The sequence below is a fragment of the Anser brachyrhynchus genome (genome assembly GCF_964034855.1).
Source record: "Anser brachyrhynchus genome assembly, chromosome: 1".
Lineage (NCBI taxonomy): Eukaryota > Metazoa > Chordata > Aves > Anseriformes > Anatidae > Anser > Anser brachyrhynchus.
The window spans coordinates 197,988,693-198,016,342 of record NC_137694.1 but is presented as its reverse complement, the minus strand read 5'-3'; the positions used below and the strand labels follow the sequence as shown (position 1 = coordinate 198,016,342).

The 27,650-nt window shown below is 38.0% G+C and overlaps 1 protein-coding gene and 1 long non-coding RNA gene across 3 annotated transcripts in view; one reads left to right on the top strand and one right to left on the bottom strand.

The window, feature by feature from the left end:
* Positions 1-27,650, top strand: part of ARHGAP42 (Rho GTPase activating protein 42) — a 171,858-nt gene that overhangs the window by 66,021 nt on the left and 78,187 nt on the right. The window lies entirely within an intron of this gene.
* LOC308195785 lies at positions 11,180-27,648 on the bottom strand. The gene is made up of 2 exons (XR_013951848.1): positions 16,950-27,648; positions 11,180-14,895 (listed from the first exon to the last, which is right to left on the bottom strand). It is a non-coding gene; the product is annotated as an uncharacterized lncRNA (long non-coding RNA).

Sequence of the window (27,650 nt, the reverse complement as noted above, 5' to 3'; positions counted from 1 at the left end):
CAACAAACAGAAATGTACTGAGAGTAATATAAAATACTAATGCCTTTTCCTTTCATAGGATTAATGCTGTTTTGACCCAATAGATGGATTGGTTCATGCTATTTAACTTCCTCTTTCTTGAGATCCCCTATTAATTTGAAGTATTAAATATGTTGAGTGTTAAGTTATCTTGAATGTGGCTCCCTAATTATTTCTGAAAGACTACTGAATCTTGAACTGAAATAGGCCACTCTTAACTGCTACATTCCTTACTATTTACCCAGTTTTTATGAGTAGCTCTGAACTGATGAACGGTAGAGAGGATTCTATGTCTCTTCTCTAGCATCGTGAATCAAGTGAGATATGTATGGTTACTTCAAACTCTGTCCAATATTAAATACTTCAGGGGATAGTACAAAATTCAGAAGGGGCTAGCTATGCTTAATGAATGTTTTTGTTTCTAACATCTGTTCCTTTGTATCTCATAACCTTCATGCTTCAGAGAATATCTCGGGTTTTGGTGTGTGTGTAACTGGATGTTCTCATTGTGGTCCTGTGTTTGCCCTCACACAAGGGGTCTGATGCTATCTACTTCTAAGAAAGGCATCAAAACATTCAATTTCAAAAGCTGCACTTGAAGAAAAATAAATGAACTATTAAAACGAGCCACCCCTGGAATGGCACATATAATCAGATAACTAAGGACACAGCACGCTGTTGAGCAGAATTAACCTTTTCCCATATAATATGAAGTGGGCCACAGACTTCCCTCCACACTTATTATGAAGTTTATAAAGGTTTATAAACCTCTTTTTTCTTTATAAAGAAATCATAAAATCCCTGTCCATGGCAGGGGGGTTGGAACTAGAGGATATTTAAAGGTCCTTTCCAACCCAAACCATTCAGTGATTTTGCGATGTTAGAACCCTGAGACCACAGAGCATTCACGTGGTATTTTGTTTCATATGGGGTCTCTTCTGAATACTTTTCTCCATATGATATGCTGTTGGTCACAGAAGAGATAATGTAGCTGTCTTTATGTAGCAATATTTCATATAAATTAGACCGATGCTGTTTGGAGGCCTGGGAATCATTAAGTGCAAGGGCTTACCTCAGCACCCTGTAAAAGTATTGGCACATCAGACCTGTAGTCCTCAGCAGCAAGTTAATGCTTCAGCCATTGAAACTAGATTTTTTTTTTTTCATTTTCCTGCTTAAACTGTTGTCAGTCTTACTTCCTTAGAACTATCCAGAACGAACACTTCCAAGTCTAACTTCACATATGACTAAGCATTTCTGTCGATATTTCCATGTTTGCTACCCAGTTCCCCCACTGTCTTTTATCAGAGACTCATCTGTTCTACTTCCTGATGTGAGACATGAAAATACTGTAAGAAACATTAAAGTAAACAAAAGAAAAAACTTTTCATCTTTCATTCTCACATTACTGAATACATCACTGAGGCTTTTATTCTTGATTCATGGTAGAGGTATCACTGCCAAATCTCGCTGTCCCCACAGGCATCGCCTTTTTTCATGGCTGAAAGTGGACAGAAAGGGTCTGCAGAGCAAGATACAGGCAGTGCATCAGCAGATTGTCCTAGTCCTCTTTTGCCTTCAAGGCAAGGGAAGTTGGGATCTAGACGAAGGGTCTACGTCTAAGAGCTTAAAAGGGTAGTTGCTTGGATATAAGAAAACCAAGTCTAGAACATTTGACTGCAGCTGTGCCTCAGAGTGTAAAGATTAGTAGTGGTTGCTGCTTCATCTCTTTTTACTGTAACTGTTTCATGGAAGTCTTTGGACAAGTCATAGACACTTCCTAGTGTTGGAGTGCTTAGATTGCCTTCAACCTCACCATCTGCATCCTTTTTGTCCTCCTGGAACTGGTCTCAGAACCCAAACCATTAGAAGAAAACAGAACGACAGCAATCAAGTGATCTTCCTGACTGGTAGGCAGACTGAAGACTCTGAAGTAAACACAAGTCAATACCTTGACATAGTGAGATTCTGAAGTCATTACCCTTGTGAGAGATCATATCTCATAGAGGTATCAAGTAATCCATAAATCAGCGGAAGTGTAAAGCAAGAATGAACCACGTTCATCTGAAAAGTTTCTGCAATCAAGTTAGGGAAGATCCTGCGAGTTTTGTCTATACAGATGAAATTCATTTAACTTATGGTTCCTTATACGCTGTAGACGGCTATATTTTTCCAATCTTAACTTGCGTTTTGACGTCTGTGGAGAAAACTGGGCACTTTTCAGATACACTCTAACCTCCAGTAGATGCTTTAAAAGGAACTGAAAAGTAATTTACTGGTATTAATGTTTTTCTTTGGGATGTGTGAGTTTTTATCTTTTACGTAGTTAATTTAGGTGAATCTTCAATTTTTGTGGAATGTGCTAACTTCCATTTATTTTAGTTTAGAGACTAACTTTTTACTTATGGTTTTCATTTGCCTCTTCTGGAGAAAAATCTGGTGTCAGTGCCATATATAACACCATACAAATGCTAAATTGTAAAGTATATACTACTGTGTTGTTCAGATTTTTACCTCTTAGACTTGGGAATTATTACTGAAGAGAAAGGATATGGACAGCAGCACTGTGTGGTTTTCTGCTGTGTTTTCACTGTGGAGCAGTTGTAATAACTGCTACAGAAACTTTTAACACCTGAATGTTTCTCAGAACAAGGCTTCAATCCCAAATCTGAGTCAGCTCTGTGTCCCAACCACTGTCAATGTAAAAAGAAAAAAAAGGGTGTAACTGGTGTGACACCTAGTAAAATGTTTTTGTATTGATACTTACTAATTGCATATTTGTAGAGTCTTTCCTGAACCATTTAATAAAATGTCCAGTCTTCTCTGTTGTGTTGGTACAAGTGTTTGTCTGACTGTGTAGTGAACGTAGTTGGAGAAGTGATCCAGCTGGAAAAATAATTCCTTCGACCCTGACTCTATCAGCTACTTCCCTTTACTTCAGTGCATGCAAGGAAAATGACTTTCTGGGCCAGAATTACTGTCAAGAAGATAGTAATTACCTTGATATAATTACTATCAAAAAGATAATTTTTTAACTATATCTTCATTTGCCTACAGGCATTATCTGTGACTGATAAATGAAATAAAGAGGTGATAGGCTTGTGTTTCTCCTGCAGGCTTCCTGGAGGGCAGCTTTGCAATGTGATCCTCTGGTTTGCTTGTCAGGGCAGAATTCACAATGCTGCTTTCCCTCTTGCTGTGTCTCAGGCTAGAAAGAATCCCGTTTGCTGTCTTTCTCTGCATCACTCAAGTATAAAACATATACGTGTTCAGTGAATGTTTCTTAACATTTGTGCTCAGTCTTTAAAAAGGAGTACAATATTGAATAATAAAAGTAAATTGCTCCCTTTCAGTTATCATTAATGTAGTTTAACATCTAACATCCGTATGTACGCATGGGGTCTTTTCCCCCAAGTAAAAGACACATACTAGGCCAGACAAGTTGGAGATAATATTATGGGTTCTCCTCGTGCTGAGCATTAGTTGGCTCTTCCAGATTAGTGTCAGCTTCCGTAAGTTTCTAAATAATAAATAATAATCTCAAGTAATAATTTCTATGTTTCTCTAATTTTCATTCTTTAAAATTGTTTATTCCACTATTTCTGTGGAAATGAAAAAAGCATGAAATCATCCTGTGACTTTTGATGATGTTAATATTTAACAGATCAAACTGATCTCACTAGAAACTGGTTGTAGCTAGTCCCACCTTTAACAAGTGCCCACCTGTAGACATCTGGATTGAAAATACAAGTCTCAGTTTTGTTTAAGTTTGCAGAAAGTACTTCTGGAATATGGAGTTAGCTCAGATTTTTATTGTTATGAGGAAATCAACAGAAAACATACTGTCCAGATTTTGTGCTGGATTGCTGTGGTTTAGCCCCGGCAGGCAGCTCAGCCCCCCACAGCCCCTCGCTCTCCCCAGGTGGGTTGGGGAGAGAATCTGAAAGGCAGAAGTGCGAGAAGGCATGGGTTGAGATGCAGACAGTTTCCCAGGTAAAGCAAAAGCTGCACACAAATGTACAGCAAACCAAGGAAATCATCCACTGCTTCCCATCGGCAGGCAGGTGTTCAGCCACCTCCAGGAAAGCAGGGCTTATCACATGTAATGGCTCCTTGGGAAGACAAACACCATCACTCCAAATGTCCCCCCCGCCTCCTACTTCTTTGCCCCAGCTGTTATTGCTGAGTATGACACCACATGGTGTGGGACATCCCTTTGGCCAGTTCGGATCAACTCCTGGCTGTGTCCCCTCCCAGCTCCCTGTGCACCCCCAGGCACCTCGCTGGCAGGGCAGCACCAGGAGCTGAACAGTCCTTGGCTCTGTGTGAGCGCTGCTCTGCAGCAGCTGAAACATCCCTGTGTTATGAACGTTACTTTCCTCAAAAATCCATAACACAGCATGGTGTGAGCCTCTGTGAAGAAAATTAACTATCTCAGCCAAAACCATGAGAAGGATGCCTTAGCAGCTTTCTCTTTTCTATTTTCTTTGCCTTTTAAAATGGGGATTTTTTCCTGTCAATATAAATGTACATAGTTAAGGAACAGATCAGTCCTTGATAACTCTGTTCCCTCATGAAGCCACCAGCTGAGGAAGAAAGCAATCTGACATTTTTTTAAGACAGTCTTCACTGTGCTCCAGGGTAGTTGTCATTGAGTTTGAAGCATTATATTGTTATTTTCTTGTAGCAAACATTTTTTGTCAGAGGTGGCAAAGTGTAGCTCCATCATGTTGATCTCTGCTGTTCAGTGCTGGCTGGTGAGCTGGCATCCAACAGTGAGCAGCGCTTCTCTGTCTTGACGAGGCCAAGGGACTACAGGTAGGGCCTGGGATGTTCATCCAAGAGGAAGGGAAAGGGGGGAGTGGAGATGATAAGGGGCTTCACTAGCTCTTGACCTTGTTTACAGTATTTCTTAACATTCATGCACCTTTAACATCTCATAAACTGTATCCAAAGACTTTGTGAGAAGGCTTTGTTAAGTAGTATCCTGTCATTATTTTCTCTTCAGTTTTCTGCAGAGAATGAAAATGAGGAAAATCCATTCACATTTAAAGTGTGATGTTTGTTGCAGGAGTACTACAGTGTAGATTAACACAGTTGGTTCATCTACCTGTTAAAATATCTCCTCCTTTCTATATTTGGGATGCTTGTATTTGCATTTGCCTCCCTATGTATATCTGGCCAGAAAGGTGCCAGGATGGTTTCTGCTTATTACAATATGAAAGGAATCTTTAATCTTTGGAACCTGAAGCATTCTTTTAAAAGATTTAAGAGCTTGCTGTAAGCAGTCTCACGATTTTTATAATGTCTTGGTAGGCTGCCATGGTGCCGAAGTACCTTTTTATTTTTTGCAGTTCTTAATTGACTAACCAGCAGTGAGTACAGATAAGAATAGGAAGTGATTATTGAAAACCAAGAAGTAAAACAATGGCTCATAGCCAAATTTCAGAAAATTTCTGATGTACTTTGCAGCATTTTTCATTTAGGAGAGAGGCATTGCTTGCCGGTCCCAATTTTGAAAAGTACCATTAAGAGACAGACAGATGAAATCTTCCTTTCAGTCAAAGTGCAAAATGAGGGGTTAGTTGGAAAACTGCTTGCTACTTCTCATTTTATAAACCCAATTTATTCTTGATTTCATGTACTCATGTTCCCTGCGTTTCAGTGAATGTGATCTTGCATTACAGGACAGTAACTTCTCAAAATGTTTTGAGAGGCATTCACTGAGCAGTGTGGCTTGAGTGAGTTTATTGTACTGACATTTTAGTCTCTGTAGTAATGCAGGTAGTTGTGAGTTCAGCCTGCAGACACTCTGGCTTTCAACATGGTCACTAACCAGAGTCTTCTCAGATGACTGTTGACAAAGAAAAAAGTGTTTGCACTTCTAAATGAGTATTTCAAAGCAAGCAGAGCTTTGCTGGACCGTCCAACCTTCCAGCAATGAAGTTATGCATTTAATGTGTGACTGTGCAAAGGAAGGAAATGGATTTGCTCATAGCAGAGGGTATTTGTTGTACAGTTTACTGCCCTGTAACAATGTCAGAACATGCATCTGCCACTTAATTTTTCTTAATGGTCTCTGAATTTATCTCCACCTCTTCCAGTAGTATGAGAAAAGGTACTTCATTCTTACGAACAATTTATTCTAGATTTTTTCATCATTTATTTTGATCTCTTGAATAGTATTAAGCCATATATTTCTTGTCTTATTCAGTGTCCTGGTAGATGTGATCAAAAATGGAAAACAACACAAGCACTTTATGTACCTTAGGGTATGTAAAAACAAAGATGCCTTTATTTAAAAACAAAAACAAACGAACAAACAAACAACAACAACAACAAAACCACCTTTTCAGAAGAATGCAAATCAATGAAGTTTTCTTATAGTCAAAGCAGCTCGGTATTCTGCCTTGGGGAAGTTGCATAATCTGCAGGAGCCCACAGCTATATCACAGATAAAGATGTTTCATGTAAAATCTTCTCATGGGCATGTTGTCTTAAAATTTGCAGAACACTTAAACTGTTTTTTTTTTTTTTTTCAAGTGCCTGCAGAAGCTCAAATTGTTGTTACTTTGACAAACTCTTTTAGATGCCTCTCCCTGAGCAAGTGTTTTTACTTTGATCTAAGACTGCAAGTGATTAACTGTTTTGTTTATTTTTTCAGTAGCCATGCCAGTTTATGCATGCGCTCCAGGAAAGTGACCTGGATGAAAGCAAAACACAAATGAAACTTTTTACTGGTTATTGTTCAGCCCCATCACCACAAACTGTTTCAGCATCACAACAGAGGGCAAAGAGTCAAAGAGAGCATGAGTAAGCAATGCAACATCAGCAAATCCTGCTCAAGTTAGCATGGCCACCAAAATAAATGCCTGCAGTCTAGCTCTCCATGCAATGTTTGTTGCAGCCCTACCAATACACCTAGTGGTGGTCAAGGGAAGAGGTTATTTTTGTGGCAGTACCAGAACCCTCTAAATTACAGTTATTCAGCATATGAGGCTTAAATAACCTCAGCATTTTATTGTGTCAAATACCAGTAAAGTTTTACGTGTGCCACTGTAAAATTGTATTTCACACTATGAAGTCAATTTAAATCTGTCTATAACCTTATCTATTATATTTTCATAATAGTTTGTTTATCATTATACCTATTTTAAAGGAAAAACATGGTTGGAAGGAAAAAAATAGCCTGAGCAGATACATTGTACGTTTCTAATTTACTCTTGAAATTCCTGCTGGGGTGCAAAAGTGCACTTTCTGTGGAGTGAGGCAATGCTGTCAATAGCATGGACATACATAGTGAAAGATTTTCCATCGATCCAGCACCTATAAAAGTTCATTTACCTCTGAATTGTTCAAATCTATGGCCAACCTACTTTTCTTCTGAAAATGCCTTAAATGTTCATACAGGTGCTTTTGTTTCCTGAAAGGATGCATGCTTACAAGCTACGAGTTAACATTTCCTGGGCATAGGACCATTACAAACAGCTTGGCTGACTTTGGCTTTGTGCCTGGACGTTTTCATTCATGAATACTTGTTAAAACAAAATACAACTTCCAATTACATTCAGCTCTTAGAATGGCTAGTATCCTCAGCTTTTTTTTTTTTTTTTTTTTTTAAACAATGACGTTAGGGGTTCAGAGGTGTTGGTGGGATAATGAATAGTGGCTTCTTGGATACTGCCATGGCTCTTATGCTTGTCAAGAACCAGGCACAGCACAGAAGCAGAGCATTTAACCATCAGACTGCCCTTCTCAGTGTTCTATTTCATAGCAGCTGCACTATATAACACAATGTGATTAATTCCTAATGGTTCTAGATAGTAGAGTTTAGTAGCTATTAACCCTGCTCTTGCAGTTACTGGAATTGACCCATTTACCCATGGGGACCCACAGTGTCTGTGAGGATGAAATTCATTTTCATACAGGAGTGTAGTACAGATTGGTCAAATAGTGACTGCAGGGCCAGCTGCACCAACAGCACAACCCCACCTGTATCAGTTCTCAGCCTCCAGCAGGTATTAAATGACTTCTAATAAGCTTGTACATACTTAGTTGCTTGGTCCCAATAGCCACCGCTTATCCACTGATAAAGATATTCTCTAAAGACAGAAACCTATTCTAACGTCTGAGCTCTGGAGTATCTGTGGATTAGCAAGTATTTACAAAATTATACTCAGGCTCATTCATTTTGTATTTTAAGCAATAGTAGTGGTAACTTTCTACGAGATCCTGGTGAGATTTCCAGTAAGGAAGACCTGCTACTATGAAATGAATTTCGTGGGCCTACAGTGAGAGGTTTATTTCCAAGGTACCTGTTTCCAAAATGACAAGCCAAGAATAATACTTGTCATGATAATGACTATCACAAAAGGGATGCAGTGAAAGTTACATTTGCAACCCAGTTGGTAGAAGAAAATTTCAGTAAAGATTACTCTAGTACAGTGTCCTAAAAATGGCAGCAGCTGTTACGGGCCCAACAATTCCAGGAACATGGTCTTTCTTCAAAGTAGCATCTTAATATAATGTGATAACAAAATTGGACTGTCTGCTGTAATTTGCAAGGTCCATTTTCAAAATCATCTTTAAAATTGCTCATGTTAGCAACTAGAAGTGTCATCCTGTTTTCCCCACTCAGCGCTGGGTGAGGCTGCACCTGGAGTCCTGTGTCCTGTTCTGGGCCCCCCAGTACAAGAGAGACATGGACATACTGGAGGGAGTCCAGTGAAGGGCCACCAAGCTGATGAAGGGATTGGAGCACCTCTCCTGTGAGAAGAGGCTGAGAGAGCTGGGACTGCTCAGCCTGGAGAAGAGGAGGCTCAGGGAGATCTCATCAATGTCAGTAAATACCTGAAGGGAGAGTGGAAAGGAGACAGAGCCAGGCTCTTTTTAGTGGTGCCCAGTGCCAGGATGAGAGGTAGTGGGCACAAACTGGAACACAGGAGGTTTTGTCTAAACATAATGAAGCACATGTTTACCATGAGGGTGATGGAATGTGGAAACAGGTTGTCCAGAGAGGCTGTGGAGTATCCTCCTTGGAGATCTTTCAAAGCTGCCTGGACATGGTCGTGGGCAGCCTGCCCTGGGTGTCCCTGCTTGAGCAGGGGAGGGACCAGATGGACCCAGAGGTCCCTTCCTGCCTCAGCTGTATGTTTTAAATAAGTTTGCTGGTTCTAGGTTTATTAATAATGAAGTTTAGGAAGTTAATAACACTTGTGTTTAAACCACAATCATGACAATTGGCTGTGCATTTACACTGATGCATGCATGCTATTAGCAGTCACATCTATTTTCTTAAATTTTATGTCAGTAGTTGGGGCATCTTTTACAAGCATTTTCAATGTTCTGTTAAACCGAACAAATCACAACAGCAGAAATATATTAATAATTTAATGTGGATAGGTGTTTAAAAGCTAAAAACAGCTTTCTAATTTTTTACTCACAGATTCATTATAAACAGGTCAATATGTTTATATATATATATATATTTATCATTCCAGATTCAGTGTCTATCATTCTAGATTGAATATGATTTCTGTAAACATCGGCAGGTTGAATAATTGTTCAAAACTCTAGGAATACCTAAGCATATGTATAGGTAATAAATGTATAATTTGCCTGCTTCGCTCTTTGTATTTTTATCCCTGTTCTTTTCCTTAGGGATTTTCAGAATCTGTTGTGTAAAAGCAATGAGATGAGGATCTGATACAGCACTTTTCAAATGATCTTTTTTGCATTTTTCTGCATGAGTTCCTGAAAAGAGGGAATTTTAACTTCTCCATTTGTACATGATGAGCAAAACTTTTGTTTCTTTGTGTGGGAAGTGTGTATGCTGCTTACATCATCTAGTTAAGAGGCAATCATCTGACAGGAAGAAATTGGGAGAGAATTTAGGCTGAATGTCAGGAAAACTTCCTCAGGATGAGCTACATAGTGAAACGCTGTGCCAAGGAAAACAGAAGTGTCTAAGGCACAAAATGAGACCGAGCCAAGTGTTAGAAAATGTAATGTAGAAGCAAAGTACTTTGTGTTGTTAGCTTATTCAGTGACCGTAGATCCTTCTGAGCCTGAACCATGGTTAATCAGATGGTCGTAAAATTGTTTAGTAACTTATTTCAAAGATGTCTGTCATGGTAATGAGCTAAGAATACTAAATATTTCTCACAAAGATTTCCACTCTCTCTTTTTCAAAGGAGTGGGATTATGAGGAGTAGAAGAGACAGTCAGAAGTTGGGTGATCACTAATGAATATCTGCTTTTCCAGTTGTATTTAAGAGTCATTAGCCATGACTTTTTATCAAGACTGCTTTTTGGGAGGCTACAGAAAGATAGCTTTTACTATGTAGAAGCCTAAATTTCTGTGGAGTGTTGTGTAGCTGGCTAATTTTCTTGCTTATTTACAGAAAATAAAGGAACTAATAAGTCAAATATAACTGTTTCTGGGAATTTGGAAAACTTGAAACAAAATCCTGGCTTTAACAATCATATTTCTGCCAACATCTCTTGGCTTCTTTCTTGGGGGATCTTTTTATCCCTTACAGCCTCACTGTTAAATATTCATGCAGAGTTTTTTGCCTTTGTAATGTTTGTTTGTTTGAGTTAAAATTTTGGGGTGTTTGTTCTTGTGTTGGACTGGGAAGAATTTACTGATGACATTCAGGAACTCAGGCTCCTGATCTCCTTTAGAAGTCTGTCGCTGAAGAGCAGCCTGCACATCTGCCTTCATTTCTCTAGGTTCTCTCTCTGAAGAAGGCACCCGCTTTCTCTGTACTGAGGAAAGCGTATGAAAACTCAGTTTCAGAATTTCTGACAAATCCAACTTTTTAAAATAAATGCTGTGGCGAGTCTGACAGCTCAGTATCCCTTAAGGGATAATGTGCAGTAATTGAAAAACATTGTTTTTACTTTTCATAGTAAGTCAGAAAGTTCTTGCTTCGGTTAGTCGAGTGTTTATTTGTTCTTTTATTGATTTCCAACTTTCCCTTCACATAGTAATGGACCTCACAAGGAGCCTGGCTGGGGTCCGTTTGCTCCGCTCTGAGAAGTTTTGTTGACATCTGCACAGTGAGGAAAACAGGCCTGGCCACAGCATTTACAGATCTGGATTTGGAAAGGCAAAGAGAGAAAGTGAAAACTGTGCAGGACTTATCTGGGGTGGTTCTTACCTAGGTTTAACAGCCAGCATGCAACTGTCTGGGAAGGTTTGAAGTGGGGACCTTGCAAAGTAAGTCTTGTTACTTATTTGGAAAGATTTATCTTAATCATGTAATTCATGCAACTGTTAATGCTTTGAATTTCAAATAAAGTAAAAAGAATAACAATAATTAAAAATAACACACAACACAACCTCTCCACTAAGACAGAGGTTTCTTCTCTTCTTAAATTAAAAAATTCCCCTCTGGTACAAGAAGGTTTGTTTTTATGTTGGTTTTGTTTTTTCTTCCGGGGGGAACAATGATTTTTCCTGTGATACATGTTAAAGAAGTGAAGGATATTTTCAGCATAGTAAAATGGCTGCACTTAGCAATGTCCAAAGTAGAACAATTTACTGTTAAAAATGTTGTGAAGCATAGGTATATTGGAATTCTGGGTCTATTTTTCTTAATTAGTTCTGTGCCCCAATTATGCTGTTTCCTGTGTTTATGTAGTCATTTCCCCCTTGATAATATGTAATGTAAACACTCAAGCTAAGGATTTTTTTGTTTGTTTGGAAAGCCATAAAGGGAAGAAAAACCAGAAAAGTTTTCTTTACCCTGGTTATCTGAAATGGCATTCTGAAGTTTTCTTTTGCTTTCATTATGGTTTGAACTCTCAGCCTAGTCAAGAGACGTAGACTGTTTGTATTAATGGTAGTGATAAAAAGATAAATACCCAAACTTGTAAGTACACGGCTGAGCTATTTTTCCTTCATTGTGGTTGTGCTTGTGATGACTTTATCTTTTACGCTTTTTGCTGGGACGATCCGTAGAATAAGCCATGAAAAGAAATGGCATGTCTTACCAGATGATTAGCCACCTACCATGACCATATCAATTCCTGATTTATGTCTGTGTGCTAAATATTTTCAGAGGGATGAAAGCAAGATGGGATTTTTGTTTGTTTACTTGTTTGTTTTTCTTTTACACCAGGCAGTGTTCAGTTTGTTGAGGAACAGAAGCTGGTAAATTTGCTGAAAAACAGGAAACAAATAAGAGAAAAAGGGTATAGCTCTCTTAGTTAATGAAATTCACCAGCTTCAGCCATCTTTGTAATTCTTCACAGATCAAAGAAAGTTGAAAGCATTCTCTAACAACTTATAAACTAATCCCAGCTATGTAGAAGATGAGAAATAATTCTGCTGACAGAAATAAGAAGCAAGACGAAGGGAGACAGGAGGGCAGAAGCTCCCTTGCTAGGGAGATAGGCAAAGCTTCTTGCAGTAAGTGAGGGTAGTGACAAAAACACACTGAGCTCGTGCCCACTGAAGGAAGAACAAGAATTCAGGACACGGCCAAAACAGAAGTTCTCTGTACTGCTTTGTGCAACGAAGGAGTAGGTGGTGGCATGCACGTTCTTTGTTATGTGAAAGGATTTTTAGGAAGAAAATCACAAGACTATCCTAAAATGAGACAAATGAAAGCATGGGGAATACAAAACTGGAGCCCCAGATGTGTGCAGCAAACTTGTCCCAGGATATTGTCCTCTAGTGAGCTTTTGCAATCAATTACAAGGCACAAGTCAGTTGTTTTCTTTCCTTTCCTTTTGAACTTGCTGGCCGGTAGCTTCTGTTAATCCATTTAAAATTTGTATTTTCACATAAATAAAAATTGGGGAGAAAAAAACAACAAACCCTTAACATACAGTATTGTCTGCATTCAACTCTGATAACTTTGCAGTTAGCAGGGCATGCAGTGTTGGGATATTCACAAGCAGGAGGCTCTTGGCAGTGCCCGCTCACTGCTGCCCGGCCAGAGGAGCGCAGGCCGTAGTGGTCAATGCTGTGTTACGGTCGGTCAGTCTGTGCAGAACTCCAGATCAAGAAAATCAGTTGGGAATAACCAGTTCCTGCCCTTCCACTTCTTATTTCTGAACACACTGAAGATGAGACTCTAATGCTTTGTAAGACTTTCATTATCAGTAGGTACAACAGGAATTTTCTTAAGCGTGTTCCTGTGAAGTTTTCCAGTAGATCAGCACATCCCAGAATCTGACCTTGCATGTGTTTTACTTTTCTGCTGGCCCGGAACACTTTTCAAGGAGGCTCTTCATTCTGTCAATTGTGTGTAACAATATCAAAGTCCCTCCCGATTAATCAGAGACAGATTTGAGCGTCTCGCCCTTCACATTCCTGACATTAACTCTTTGAGCTGAGCTGAAGGAGAGGTTGCTGTCCCTCTCTAGGCACTCCCCAGGCATGTTTGGTATTTTCATAAAGAAACAACATGTCCTAAGTTCAGTTTTGTTTTTGAATGTTAGGAATCTTGGGGTCTGCTTTTGCCTTCAGGACACAACAGTAGTTCTGTAAGTTACCAGAAGGGTAGTCCATGCTGTTGTGAACCCTCCGGCTGTTAAAGATCATTGGCTGGTGTAGATATGTTTGTAGCTTATCCTGGTTAAAACTGAATTTGTAGAACATTGCTATAATGAACATTTCCTAAAATGGAGTTAGGTGCCCAATTGTAGATGATTGTAGATTGTAGCCTGAGAACCGAAATTAAATATGACTTAATAATAGTAACCTTACAGGAACTTAGTGTACAATTTTGTGATCCATAAGTTGCTTTAGGTAGATAGGACATGCTTCTTTTCCAGATTGGTTCAATTGGTTGGTATCAGTAGTAACACATAAATATTTTATGCCACCACTAGGGCAATAGTCCTCAAAATACCAGCAGTGAGATTTCTGAGTAACCCTGAATAACTCCCAGATACTTTCTTGCCTCTAACCGCTACACTCAGGACTTGACAATACCTTAAATTTTGCTGAGAAGCTCATAGGAAGCAGGTAAAAAAAAAAAAAAAAATTTGAGTATTAATAATTACTGATGAATTCTTTCAGCCTTCCCAGGGCATCTCCCAGCACACATTACAGAGCCTGGCTGAGAGCTGAGCAGGTCTGGATAACCACTGCAGGGCCACAGTGGTGGAGGAAGCCTTTTTTTCAGCTTTCCTTTCAGTGCACGGGAACTGCACGTTTGTTCCTCCGTTGCGGCTGCCGAAGCAGGAACAGCAGCTGTCCCAGCAGGACGGGCAGGCTGGGACGGGCTCGCACAGGCGCCGCTGGCAATTCAGCAAAGTGCTTGTAGTTGCACGCAGTGCAGCAATGCAAAGTTCAAGCAGCATTTCCATCCTCCAAACTTTTATTGCTAATGAGGGCCCTTTATTCAAATCCATTTCTTGGCAAGGCGTACTGTGAGAGGAATGAAGTCAATTTTGTTAAAAGTTACTGTGGGAGGGTAATAACAGTATTGTTAAAACCCATGTCTGGGTAATTCCCTTGATGCTTTTCTTTGCATCCTAATTTCCCCATGAAGCCTAATTAACAACATGCCAGTGTTTACATCTTATTTGATACTTGTAATTCTTGGGACAGTATTTGCTATTTGGAATAGAGACTTGACACATGAGAAGAGCTGTGCAATTTTATTTTCATTTATATTCAGGTTACAAAGGGATAAGAGGAGAAATAGAAGAAAAGAGGATGTAGGGAATAAGCTAAATTTTTAAAATGAAAGATTTTCATAAGACATTAATTTTTGAAATTTTCCCCAACCACTTCAGCTTCATTATAAAGCATAACCTCTTTGAATTTATTTGGGCCCCTTTTGTACGCAGATGTTTCTTCTGGAGAGTATCTAATATTTCAACAAATACAGGACTCCTTTGCTGGTGTGTATGCTGCAAGTGGGAGAGGAGAGAGGAGTTAAATGCTCACTCTGCAGACACTTTCAAGTCTAAGATCTGATTTCCTTCAATTTAACACATGTAACTAGTATGTATTTATTAATCGTCATTAAATTAGCCATGCTCTTTAATAATTCAGATGGATTTTTTGTCATGATATTGAACTCTAGTATTCAGTTTCTCAAGACCATTATATATTACTACTACAACCGCAGATTTATTTTATAGAATTCTTATCAGCTGCTGTTTTGTGTCAAGCAGCCTGTTTTCTGTACTGCTGGGTCATAAACAGAAGGCAATCACATTTTACTTTATCCATTTTAACATTTTTCATTTCTACATTTCTTTGTTTATCTTCTAAACTTTATTGTGTTGCTTTTCTTGGAGGTTATTTTCATTCATATTTACATTGTTTGTAGATAGTAATGGCTGAAGGTATATATTTTGTTATGTAATCTTATTTTAAAATACATTGTTTTAAATGTAAATTTGTGTATAGTATTTTTTTAAAGGGTAAACATATTACAAAGCCTGTGTTAAAGACTTAAAGACACTTGTAAATGTTAGCATCACATGCTTTTCCTATTGTAATTTGAGTTCATAAAATACTATTGGATATGATAGTAGTAAGAAAAGATATAGTTTAATCTTCTTTGGGTCAAATATTTGATATATTTTACCTGTCTCTGCACTTCAACTATCTAAAAAGAAAATTAAATCTAGCATTCTTTTGAAAGTTACAATAAAATAAACAGTTTTGCAAAAATGAGAGTATCTGACTTTATATATTTACTTATACACATACATGTATATGGAACATGACTCTTTTCAGCAATCCATTTTCTTCAAGAGTTATTTTGTGTGTCTTGAAAACATAAAATGGAATAAATGTAAGCGTTTATAGGAATTTCATTTCAGCAATTCAGAATGCTTGAAAGGCGTAGAATATTCCTCTGAGAACAAAGCTGCTTTCTACATGCAGATGACGTTATATTATGTGGCGTAAATAATTTTTAAGGCTGCCAATAAAATGTATTTGACATTTCATTGCCACTATGTGTTATCAGAAGCAGCTTTCTCACTGGGTAGTGGCAGGTTTGTAGCCTCTGACTTACTGCTGCTTGGGGTGATTGATAATGTGCATCTGTTGCTCGGGCTCAACTCAGCAGGACAGCTTGAGCATCGGCTATCAAAACGTCTTTAACAGTTAATATGGTTTGTCAAAGACTGATGCATTTAGTAGAAGGTGATTATAAAAAAAAATGCAATTTCTGTTCCACATACAAACAGAAGTAATTGAGCAGGTTTTTCTAGGTGGTGTTTAAAGTTCTGCTTCAGGTATTGGTGACATGACAGTACCCACGAATCGTGCATTTGTGACCAAAATAGATTAGCATATAAACATTAAAGCTTACTTACTGTAAAATAAAAACAATTCTGGGAGCTTAAGTATAATGATATTTTCTCTTTAAATATTTATAAGGCAACAAAGATATTTCAAGCTTACTGCAAATTCACAAATGTGGAATTTGAAACAGATGGAATGAATATTTAGCTTTTCCCTCTAGAGACATCACAAGAAATGAATGCAGAGAGTGAACAAGATACTTAAAAGGAAATAACATTAGAAAGAAGTATTAAATGAACACGTAGATAGTATACTTTATCCTAGATATGCTAAACACCATTTTTTCCATCTTTAAAGTATCTTTTAATAGATGGAAATTTTGCAGCCAACTTAATTGTCTTTTGCCTGCAAAGATAAGTTCAGACAAGACTGTTGAGATGTATGTGAAACTTTTTGCCATAACTTCATGGTACAGTTATTCTCATCTGAGAGTCTTTGTTTCCTTCCCTTTGTGTCTTGTCTTTCACTGAACAATGTCTAAAATCATAGTCCAGTCTTGTGGTCATTAATTATCATCTGTTGTGGCTACTGTTCATGAGGAGATAAACAACTCATTAAGAAAAGTAACCATAAAAGGTTTGAAGTCACCAACTACTAACTGTATAGTTCCATTAAATATTTTTTCTGCTATGAATTTTACCTGTGCTTGCGAGAAGAGTAGAATGTATATCGGGCATGTCTCCAGACAGTGCGGGATGGCCCCCTGCCCTGCTTCTCTGCTTCATGCCTCGAAAGGAATAGCCATGGCTGGTGACCCACTGTGCCAGCGACGGCGTAGAGGTGTGCCTGTTACCGACAGAAAACCTGAGCAGCAGAAGCGGCGTGCTGTAACAGGACTCCATGGTACAGGACAGAATGCTTATTTCCGAGACTGAACGTCATTACGTCTTAAAGAGATCTGCACTGGCAAGTTTGGGTTTTAACACGCACGATGGCATGGATCAGACAGGTGGTTTCGAATGTACCAACTGCAGCACTCCACATGTGTATCTGTTGGTACTACCTGTAATAACTATGCTAGAAATTAATTAAACAAAATGAAATCAAGATGTATAAAAACAGAATTTCATTCTGTGCCTAAGATTAAGCCATATGCTTTATTACTTAATATGTTTTAATAAAGTTTAACTAGTGTGGTCTCCATTTAGCCCCTCTTTAGAGAATTCTGTTAAAATGAACTTTTTTTCATTTAATTTCTGAAGGAAGTTGTTAACCTATTTCATTATCTATAATAATTTATTCTTGGTCATTTTGGGGTTATGACTACACTTGTAGTTCAGCTGTTTAGTTAGGTATTAGATGTGTCATGTACCTTTGTGAGTGCAACTTTGGACTAAGCATTACTTCACAGTAACCTTTAGTGAGTCCTGTAACGTCTGTGGTGTTCATACTGGCTCTGCTGAATCTGACTGCTTTCTGCTGAATGAGCAGTGACCTTATGTGTAGTCCCAGATTTCCTTGGGAAATAAAACTTTAAATGGGTTTGCAGAATCCCCTGAGTAAGAACTGACTTCAGGCCCAGTGGCCCAGACTACTATTTTTTTTTTTTAACTTTTTTTTTAAACTTTGATCTCTTAATACCAGTCCTTAGAGTTCGTATTTCTCTGTTACTACTTGGCACCAAAGAAGGTTAACCAGTGTTGGTACAGAGTGAACTCAAAAGTTCAGGGCTTCAGGGTCATGCACAAGGCTTGTCTTCTAGGAGGAAGCAAGGGGCTTCTGCTCCACGATCCCTGAATGCGAAGAGGACATTGGTGCCTCCTTTCACACTGAGAGAATCGAGTTACTGGTTGTGCTACACACTGAGATCTTTGAGTAGGTGAAGTACCATAAATGTTGTAGTTTGCCATAGAGATGGAGATACCACAAAAAAGGCAAATGCTTGAGAATGGTTGGGCTTTATCAGATACTCGCTATGTTGCACCTGACATCTGAGAGGGCAGTTGTTGTCTTCACCTTGGTTACGAGCTTGTGGAAAGATCTCAAAAAGCACATGCCCAACTTGGAGACTGTTGAGTGTAAAATCAATGAAATGTGATTTTCTGTGAACACGTTATTAACGTACTGTTCTAACAAAAAAAAATCTTATACAGTTCTTTTTAATTACATGCTGTGCTTAAAAACAAAAAAAAATGGTTTGATGGAATATTTCTGAAAGGATGTGTACTCAATCATTTCTGCCAATGAGCTCACAATATTGGTTCATTGCAAACTTCAGTGTTTTCTTCCTTGCCTGATATTTGAGAGAGATGTCTTACTATTTGGTATTCTCCCCAGTTTATGGGATAAAGTCACATCTGGTTAATGATCGCAAGCATAGTTGCAGTACTCTATGCAAGGTTTCCTTGTTTTTAAGCCGTGCTTAGCAATCTTAGCATGAATGGGACTGCTCGTTCATTTATTTATTTATTTATTTTTATTTTTCCCCTCCAAATGCAGTCCTGGGAGGATTCCTTGAATTGGCTTCCCTTGATGAAGTCTTTGGCTTTTTGTTCCATTAGAACAGAAAATGGTACAACTATAGTCCTGATGCTTATCTTGCTCAGAAGAATGATGAAATGTTTCTTTTCCTTCTCAGCCTAGGAATTTCTTTTCCTTCTGTTAGTTCTGGTCTCAATTACAGCTGATGTAATATTCTCTACCTGACTTGCCCTGTAGCTTATGTGGACTGGAGACTGGCAGAGGAGAGAGCAGAGTTAAAATTAATACCACCTTGGTAGGCTGTTAATTCTGTGAAGGCAACAGAGAATAATGTTTAGAATAACATTATTCTATTATGAATAACACTTAACAGTTTCTGTCTGGAAGCAGAGAATAACATTATTCACAAAAACAAGTAGGAAAAAAACCCTATGAAATATGCAGATTTTTAAAGAGCAGTATTGTTACCCTAACGTGTGTGAAAGATGTATTGTCTTGCAGAGTCCACAATAATATAAATTTCGGTAATAGCTTGCTTGAACTGAAGGGGTTAACAGAATGGAGCATCTGAGTTAAAAAATAGCTTTTTACATCTCTGTTTTTCCTTCTCTTTCTGTTACAACAACACAGACCTCCTAGAATTTTCTTTTTCTTTTCTTTCTTTGTAAATTCCTGCAGCGTCACGATGGTTAAGCGAGGACAGTCACAGGAAGGGCAGCAGGGCAAACCGAATGCTTGGCTAATTGCTGTGGGATTTGACTATACCAGGGAAATAAACTCTGTAGAGTTGGAGGTCTCCTGCTTGCATGGAATTTGCAGTGTCCTACAGGGGAACAGAGGGGAAAAATTAAGGCTTGCTGGTTGCAGGAGTGGCTAGCCAGTACCTCCAACAAAGTAGTCCTGCGTAGGTGGGGATAAAGTAAATCTGACTATTGAGGCAGAAAGCTCTGATGGTGTTAGGATTACTTTCTTGTGGAGTCTCCTTTGGAAGCTTTGCATGCCAGAGACATTTGAAGCTTTGCAGGAGAATATGGCTTGCTCAGGGTATGAGATTTTAAAGATTCCATCAAAAATATTCTCAGCTGTTTCAGATCCTAAGGTCTTGCCAAAAATCACCTTTTCAAGATCAAGTTTATTTCTTCATAAATGAAGTTGTGTGCTCTTTAGTAGCACTTGCCTCCATCTCAGCAGCACTCTAAACTGTAGTGCGCCAACAGTTTCTCTTCAGATGAACATTAAAGGATGTCTCTAACCAGATGAAGAGGACGTTTGGGATCTCCTCCTGGCTCATAGAAAAGCGGACATCTGTATATGTCTCTAGCTTTGTCAGTTTGCCTGGAAATAGAAAGAGGCATTCATGGAAATGGAACAGGAGTTGATATCCTAGCATGATAATACCACAGCATCATTAGAGGACATGGAGATAAAAAGACAGAGCATTCTTTATGGAGTACATTTATATCTGAAATATGGAGACTTCTAACAAAACCCCCCAATTTACTTCACCTCTCCTCAAAAAAAAAAAAAAAAAAGAGAATCTAATAGCAAATACTTTGAAAGATAAAGCTTTTGGATTTAGTTTATGCATCTAAAATTAGATGTTGGGGGTAAAAATGTATCAGAAAGCCTTTATTTACCAAGCCCCTTACCAAGCAATTGCAAAGTCAGGATACATAAAAATAGAAATAATGATTGCAATGTTAACTTTAAATTATTATTCCTATATACCACATCCTTTTCTTCTATACATGCATCTTATATCCATATGTAGTTTGTAAAATAACAGTGTTTAGGTTTAAAAAATTGATGGTAGAATGTGAGTCAGGGTTATTCACGAGGACTGATTTTATCCAAAGGGGGCTGTTTTTCTTGTGCTTGCTCTATAATCAGAAGAGAAAAGCTCCTTGAGGAGACCTAAAGTCTGAAGTTCAGCTCCTGCTCCACATTGTTCTTTGGAGGAGTGTTTCTTCCTCTAATCTTCCAAGAGGACTCCATAAGGAGACTCGTGTTTACATGCTAAAGGCAGCCTTTGTACATGTTCTCGTGTGTTATTTCTTGACTATTTCAAGAAATAGTTATTTCAAGTATGACACCATATTCATATTTTTTAAACAGTGAATTATCATAAATTATAGGATGATTTGTTTCCTGTAAATATCAACATAGCTTATACAATATAAAAATAAAAAAGTAATGTTCACTTGAAAAAACTTTGAGAAAAATAATTTGTTCAGCCCTCTATAACTACCCCCAGCCTTGACTGGTGTGGGATTTGTGAGCGTTCTCTTGGGGCAATGTGCTAAGGCCTTTTGATGTAGCACTAGCCTTTTGCTAAGAAGCTGAACATTGCACTACACATTGTACATAGAAGTGTCCAACCTATGTTATTACTGGTCCATAGTTAAGACTTTGTGATCTTCTGAGCTTGAGTTAACATCTGTGTTTCAGCTCCACTTGAAATAACTGGCATTGGTAGTGATATTAAAAAAATATATAAAATAAATCACAAGCTTGAATATTGTTTGATATCATCTTTTTTGTACATGTGGGAGAGGTTCTGATAAACTTCAAATATATTCTTTGTTCTGTAATTATGTGATTTGACTGTGTACAGTTACTTGTACAAAGCTGTTAAAATATTTCTCCTACTTAGGTCAAATATATGTGTTCACTGAAACGCACATTAGTAAGTTTATGTAATATTTATACTTTTAATATTTTTAAATAAGAACTGAGGATTTAACTACATGACTAGTGTTTCACAATGACATATTTATATTCTTTGTAGCATGTAAACCTGGTATATAAGTAAGGTACATAAATGCCTGATTGTCTGTATTTGGTTTCTGTTGTTGCATTTGAAGTTGTATTGATTAGGAGCTGTTGATACATGCCACAGACTGAAAGAAGTGTTTTGTTGTGTTTTGTTTTCCTGACAGATCATGACATTAGGATTTAGTAGGATTTGGGGAAAGGATTCAAAATTATATCATTTCTTTTTTGTCTATGTATTTCTACATTAGTAATGCATTACTGTGAATGTATTAGCTATGAGATTTGTTGCCTTGTTTGAATGAATTTAATTGCTGTTTTCTAAAAGTCTTACACCAACATGAAGCAAATCAGTATTTGTCAGCATTCGGAAACCGTGAGTCATTCAGCACTTCAGGGAACTGAGTTTTATTTCCAATATGCAAGCATGATAATTCTGTGTTGCAGTGAAAGTACTTGTAGCAGTAGTATTTTTTTTCACATATACAGAATATCCAACAGCTGTTTTCATAGTTAAAACATTTTACTATAATTCAGATGAGCTTTATTTAATTCCTTATTCTGTTGCTGGGGAATTGCCTCACTTGCTGTTGTTGCTGTCTTTTCTGTCAGTTGGGAATCCTGTTAGTTACCTCTCTCTGTGAGCTGCCTAAAGTCTTTAACCCTACAAATACACATACACACCTTAAGAGGTACTGTGTTTTTGTTGGTGGTGGTTTTTTTGTTTTACTGCAATTCACCATTTGTAGATTGCCACGTGAAGCTCAGAGCTTGAAAAACTCTTCAGGGCTTAAGATTTCTTTGTCCATATTGTTAGTATTTAATAATGAATAAGCAGCTGCATCAATGTTTAGTTAAATTTAGTTAAATTTTAGTTCAATTTCTGCCTATATCCACTGGTCCTAAATAAAATAAGATGAAGGAGAATAGTGGAGGTGCAAACTGCTTATCATACACTGTCCCAAATTTGGGCTAGAGTTGATTCTGTTCTGTTGAAAAAGCTGAACATCAGCCCTGGTCCTACAGCTTTTCTCACCTGCATGCATATTCCTTCAGTTGGATGCATTATGGCAAAAATACATTCATATATAGCTGAAATGGTTTATGTTGCAAATAGCGAAGTTGCTGTCTCTTGACTGACATGCTTTATATTTGAAGAGTAGCTGTGTGCAGGTGAACAGCAACGCGCAGCAGGAGGACAAAGGAAAATTAAAAACAGATTCCCACTTGATATAAGGGGGGAAAAGATCCCACCAGGAGTGCAGTTTCAGCACTGGATGAAGGCTGCCCTCTGAGGCTGGCTGGTCTCTGTCGTTGGAGGTTTTCAGGACAAACCCCCGGACAGTGTGGTTCACCTTTGGTACTAACTGTGGCTTGAGAAGTGATTAATCTCGAGAACCACCTGAGGTGGCTTCAAACTGGAATTACTATGTCTTTCTATGAAAGATGGAAAACAGGAGTAAAAAAAGTCAATTTTATTCACAGCAATAAAACAAAACAAAAAAATAAAATTCAGTTCAAAGAATTCTGTATTTCATAAACAGAAAACAGAGGCGTGATGTGTTCTGCTATAAAGCTTTTTATCAGAGTTTATTTTGAATTCCTTGCATAAAATATTCACACTCAAGAAAGCATGTATCCCAAATACAAGTTGATATAGTGCTTATACGCTAACGTTATGTAAATCATATGAATTTATATTTAGGCAAATACATAAAGACAGGAAATAAATTCAAAATTAGCCAGGAATTCAAGTTATATATATGCAATTTATATAATACAGTGTGTCATAGAAAACTTATTCCAGAAATTAACATGGGCTTAAATTTAGGAAAATCTAGGAACAGAAATGTTCAGGTAGCTTTACAAATAACTTTTATTTTTCCCTTTCTAACATGGTTTAATAATCATGACTCCTATAAGGATATGTTAGTTGATGTTGTGGGTTTTTTTCTTCATTCTACCGATGATTGATTTTTTTCTGAAAAAGAACAGTTTAAAAATGTTAGCCAACAGTGTCCCCAGGTATAGATGTGGACTTTCTCTCTGATATGTGAAAACCACAGTTTATTCTCACCATTGGTGCTTTAATTCATTTTTACAGCAAACTTCTGGAAGGAAAGGTGATTGGTTGGAAAGGTGAAAAAACATGAGTGAGAAAAGACAACTTAAGGTGATTCACCATGTTGGCTCAAGGGGTGTCAGAGCACAGAGTGGTATTGCAGTTATGTAAACTGAGGGCTTACATTGTCAAAGCTGGCTGAGAAAAAATGCTCATTTTTTATGTGGTTCTTTTTCAAGTAGCTTTTGCAAATTCAGTGTGATTTTGGTGGTACTTATATTAATGGTACTTTTAGCAATAATGCTAAATAGAGGGATTTATACATATCAAAGTTAGAAAGTTGATTTAAGTTCTTTATAAAAATCTGTTTCTTTTTACTAGATCTACCTAATATAGATTTCTCAGTTTTCAAAGTAACATTTTCTATTGTATCTTCCTTACTACATGTCTAGCATCTTAATTTAGAAGACTGTTGAACTGACACTGAGTTAGAATTGCGTGGTTCTTTTTTTTTCCCTTCCTTTCTTTTTTTTTCTGGAGGAATATGGGTACTTTTCCAAATGAGAGAAACTATCCCATTATTTGATTGAATGCCATGTGTTAGCCATGCAGGGAGATGGAACAGTGCACCATTCAATAGCTGAATTGGATCAAAAGAGTGTGACTTCCTTACAGGTGTGACTAATCTGAATAAGCTCTTAAGAAAAAAAGATCTGTATTTTAAGCACAGCGTGGATTTCTGAAGTTGCTATTTACAGAAACCATTATAGACTTTTTGACATGGTTTGCTTGTTCCAAGTGTCTGTGATTTCAGCCTGCTGCAATAACTGAGTAAGAAGGGGATTATCGTCTTGGCAGGAAGAAAGTTACTATATTAGAGCCACACAGGGAAAATTCCAGATTATCTGAAGCAATTGGATTGCAATTAAAATGATTGTGGGAAGATTAGGTTCCTAATTCTGGGGGGCTGGGCTTAGCCAATTTTTAACCGTTAGTTAACTTTAAATAAAAGTAATTGCAGTGAAGAGAATCAGTGATGAAAAGAAATGAATAAATAAATGCATAAGGCAAAACAATTCTTCTTTCTATGAATTTTTTAGTTTCCAAAAGCTAGGCAGGAGCTGGTGGCAGTCAACAGTGCGCTTTGGAGCAGGCTGTGTCCTGTGATCTGGGCTGTCAAGAGGCAGCTGCTGGCATCTCTGGTACTTTGCTGCCATGTTCGTCCCAGAGCAACAACCCATCACTTGACTAGCTCATACTTGTGCCAGGAGGTGATGTGCCACATCAGGGCTCTGGTCAGCAGAAACTTCCAGCCCAGGGATGTTCTGTCGATGTGGCCCAGCAGCTCTCTTCAGAGGCACAAACTCGGACTTGATGAAGTGTGTGACAGCTTTTAATTAGTCTTGTGATCCCCACTGGCTGCTCCCAGCTGGCTCTAGCTGGTGAGAAATCCAGCAAAGCCGCTTCCTCCCAGCTTATTCCTCGCAATGCCATGTGCTGCCTATGAACACCTTCTTCCACAGTGCTTGAGGAGGGACTCTTTCTCCAAAAGATTTCATTCAGAGTTGAGTGAGGCTGGTAGTAATCATGTTTCAATCACTTTAAGGCTATCAAGAGGACACTACATGTCTTGAGGTCTCCTGGTGGGGCATGGAGGCTATCTGTATGTGATAGCTTTGAGTAAACTGAAGGAGTATTCAGCTCCACATGGAGTTAGTTTGGACTGACGATGACTAGCCACAAGACTGGCAGTGACTGTTGACATCAAGAGTAATAATTCAATAACATGAATGTCTCTTTTAATTGAACACTGAGGTGTTCGGTATATTGTTGGTGTATATAAAAATGACTCTAAAAGTGAAAAAAAAAATTACTTTTGTACATGAAAAAAAGAAAACATGCATCCACACTTCTGTCCCAGTGACTCCAACAAGCCTTCATGATTTCTGTACAAGCCAAAAGCCATGTACATGCTCTGTAAGCTCTCAAAGCTTCCAGCTGCTTCCAGATATACACACTGCAATTCTGCCTGATGGCGTACAAGTCATTTAGCATTTTTGCACCCCTGTTAATTTTTATCTGCCTTATTTGTACAGTAACCCTTGGGATAGGAATTATCTTTAGTTAGGTATATGCATGCACTTTGCCTTGTAGAAAATGTTGAATCTCAGATAAATTGCTAGATATTGGCTGTAAGTCTATATATGTGGGGGAAATGCCAGCTTGGAGAATAGTACAGCTTTACAGTCTGTTCCAGTCAAACTAATGGAATATGTTGAATACAGCAGAAGCTCACTGAAACCATCCAGCACTCTGCTCCTCTACTTTCCCAGTGCCTGATTTTTAATTATTACCATAAAAAATTGGTTCCTTTTCATCACTGCATCATCAAACATGCCACTGTGCTGCCTTGGACTTTGTTACATCAGGATGTCAGAGAGAGACTTGACTTTTACTAAAACTCTGCCCTACTGAGATAAGTGGTGATTCTGTGGTCTTTCAAATGGTAATGTTAGGTTTGGGAGGAAAGAAAATGTGTTTGTGTTTTAATGGTTTTGTTCTGTATGTTTATTGTTACAGCCCTTTGGGAAGTTTTTGTGCTCTAATGACAATGTAACTTATCAATTATTGGAAGAATTACAAGAGCTTTATTTATTCACATTTGGCTTAGGTACATGTTATCTTTGCCCAGACCTCCAAACGTGCCAAAGCCCAAACGTGGAATGTGATGAGTATGGCATAAAGGCTGGACTGGTGAGGAGCAAAAGAGCTGTTCATGCGGAAAGCCTAAAGTTTTGCCTGTACTTAGTACAATCGAATATTGTAATGTGCTTTATTGTGCTTTATTTCTGATGTGTTGGCAGTTTTCAGGAAAGATGCATGAAATCTGTGAGGCATTTTTGGGGAGGTGTGGTTCTTTGTCTATGAAGCTGGAGCAAAAAAGAGAACTATTTTTCCTGAAAGGTAGAAAAAATGCATTTAGAAAAGATAATGTTGATGATAATTATGCATATAAATATTTGTTATCTTGACCACAATAGTAAAAGAGTAGAAAATCATTTAATGAAAGAAAAAGAAGGTGAATATACCCTTTGCAGACAGGGCCCAATGCAATAACTTAAATGTGTTGTAGGCACAAAGCCTGGGTTTTATGAAAAAAATATATTATATATTATTAAAATATTATATTATATGATGTTTCTTCTGATTTTTCTCCAGTAAAATCAGTTCAGTTGGTTATTCTGTCTGTCCTTAAAAGGCACATGGTTAAGTCAAGCTACATTTTATGGTGAGGGACACAATGGCATGACTGACATTTGTATTCTGCTGCCTGTGCGTGTCCAGCCCAAATGACGAGGGACCAGTGAAGGTGGCTGGGGGTGTGAGCAACCTCCAGAGGTGGATTCCAGGCCTGGATTTACACGAAATAAACAAAGACCATGAGGGGAACACTGTGATTCATTAGGAATCCTCATTCAAGTTAAAGTGATAAAAATAGCTGTCAGACATCTTCAGTTCATTTTAAAAAAATAGTAAAGTGAAGGAATCCAATCTAGAATATTTTTTAAACTGTCTACTTTTCTTTTTAGTGTTCCCTCTGCTCCCGTACTCTCCTCTGCTCAGTGTAACTAGGCATATAATCCAAAGACATAGCTAAAAGATTCAGCTGTCAAAGCTTCAGATTTTGTAAACATACGCTTTTTAGGCAGTGCTGTCATTACTACTATGTTTGTCTTCTGTGCTCTGCCAAAACATTTTCTTGGAAGTTTTCATTTTCTATTCTGATTTTAGACAAGATACAAGAAGTGGAAGTACAATACCAGAAAACCCTTCTATGTCTTGCAATTAAACTTATCACATCATTCATTACAATTGCTTTAGTTGCTCATGGACATGTTGCATGACTGGTGAACATGTGTGTAGTATGTTTTATCTAAAGAAGCCAGAATTATTTTAGTCATACCCATATGCTGTTAGTAGGATGTTATGGACATGAATCTTTCCATCCTATACATTGTCAGAGTTACAGCGGCTCCAATTTCTGAAAATACTTGCTATTGAAAAGATATGCTTTGTGTTAACTTT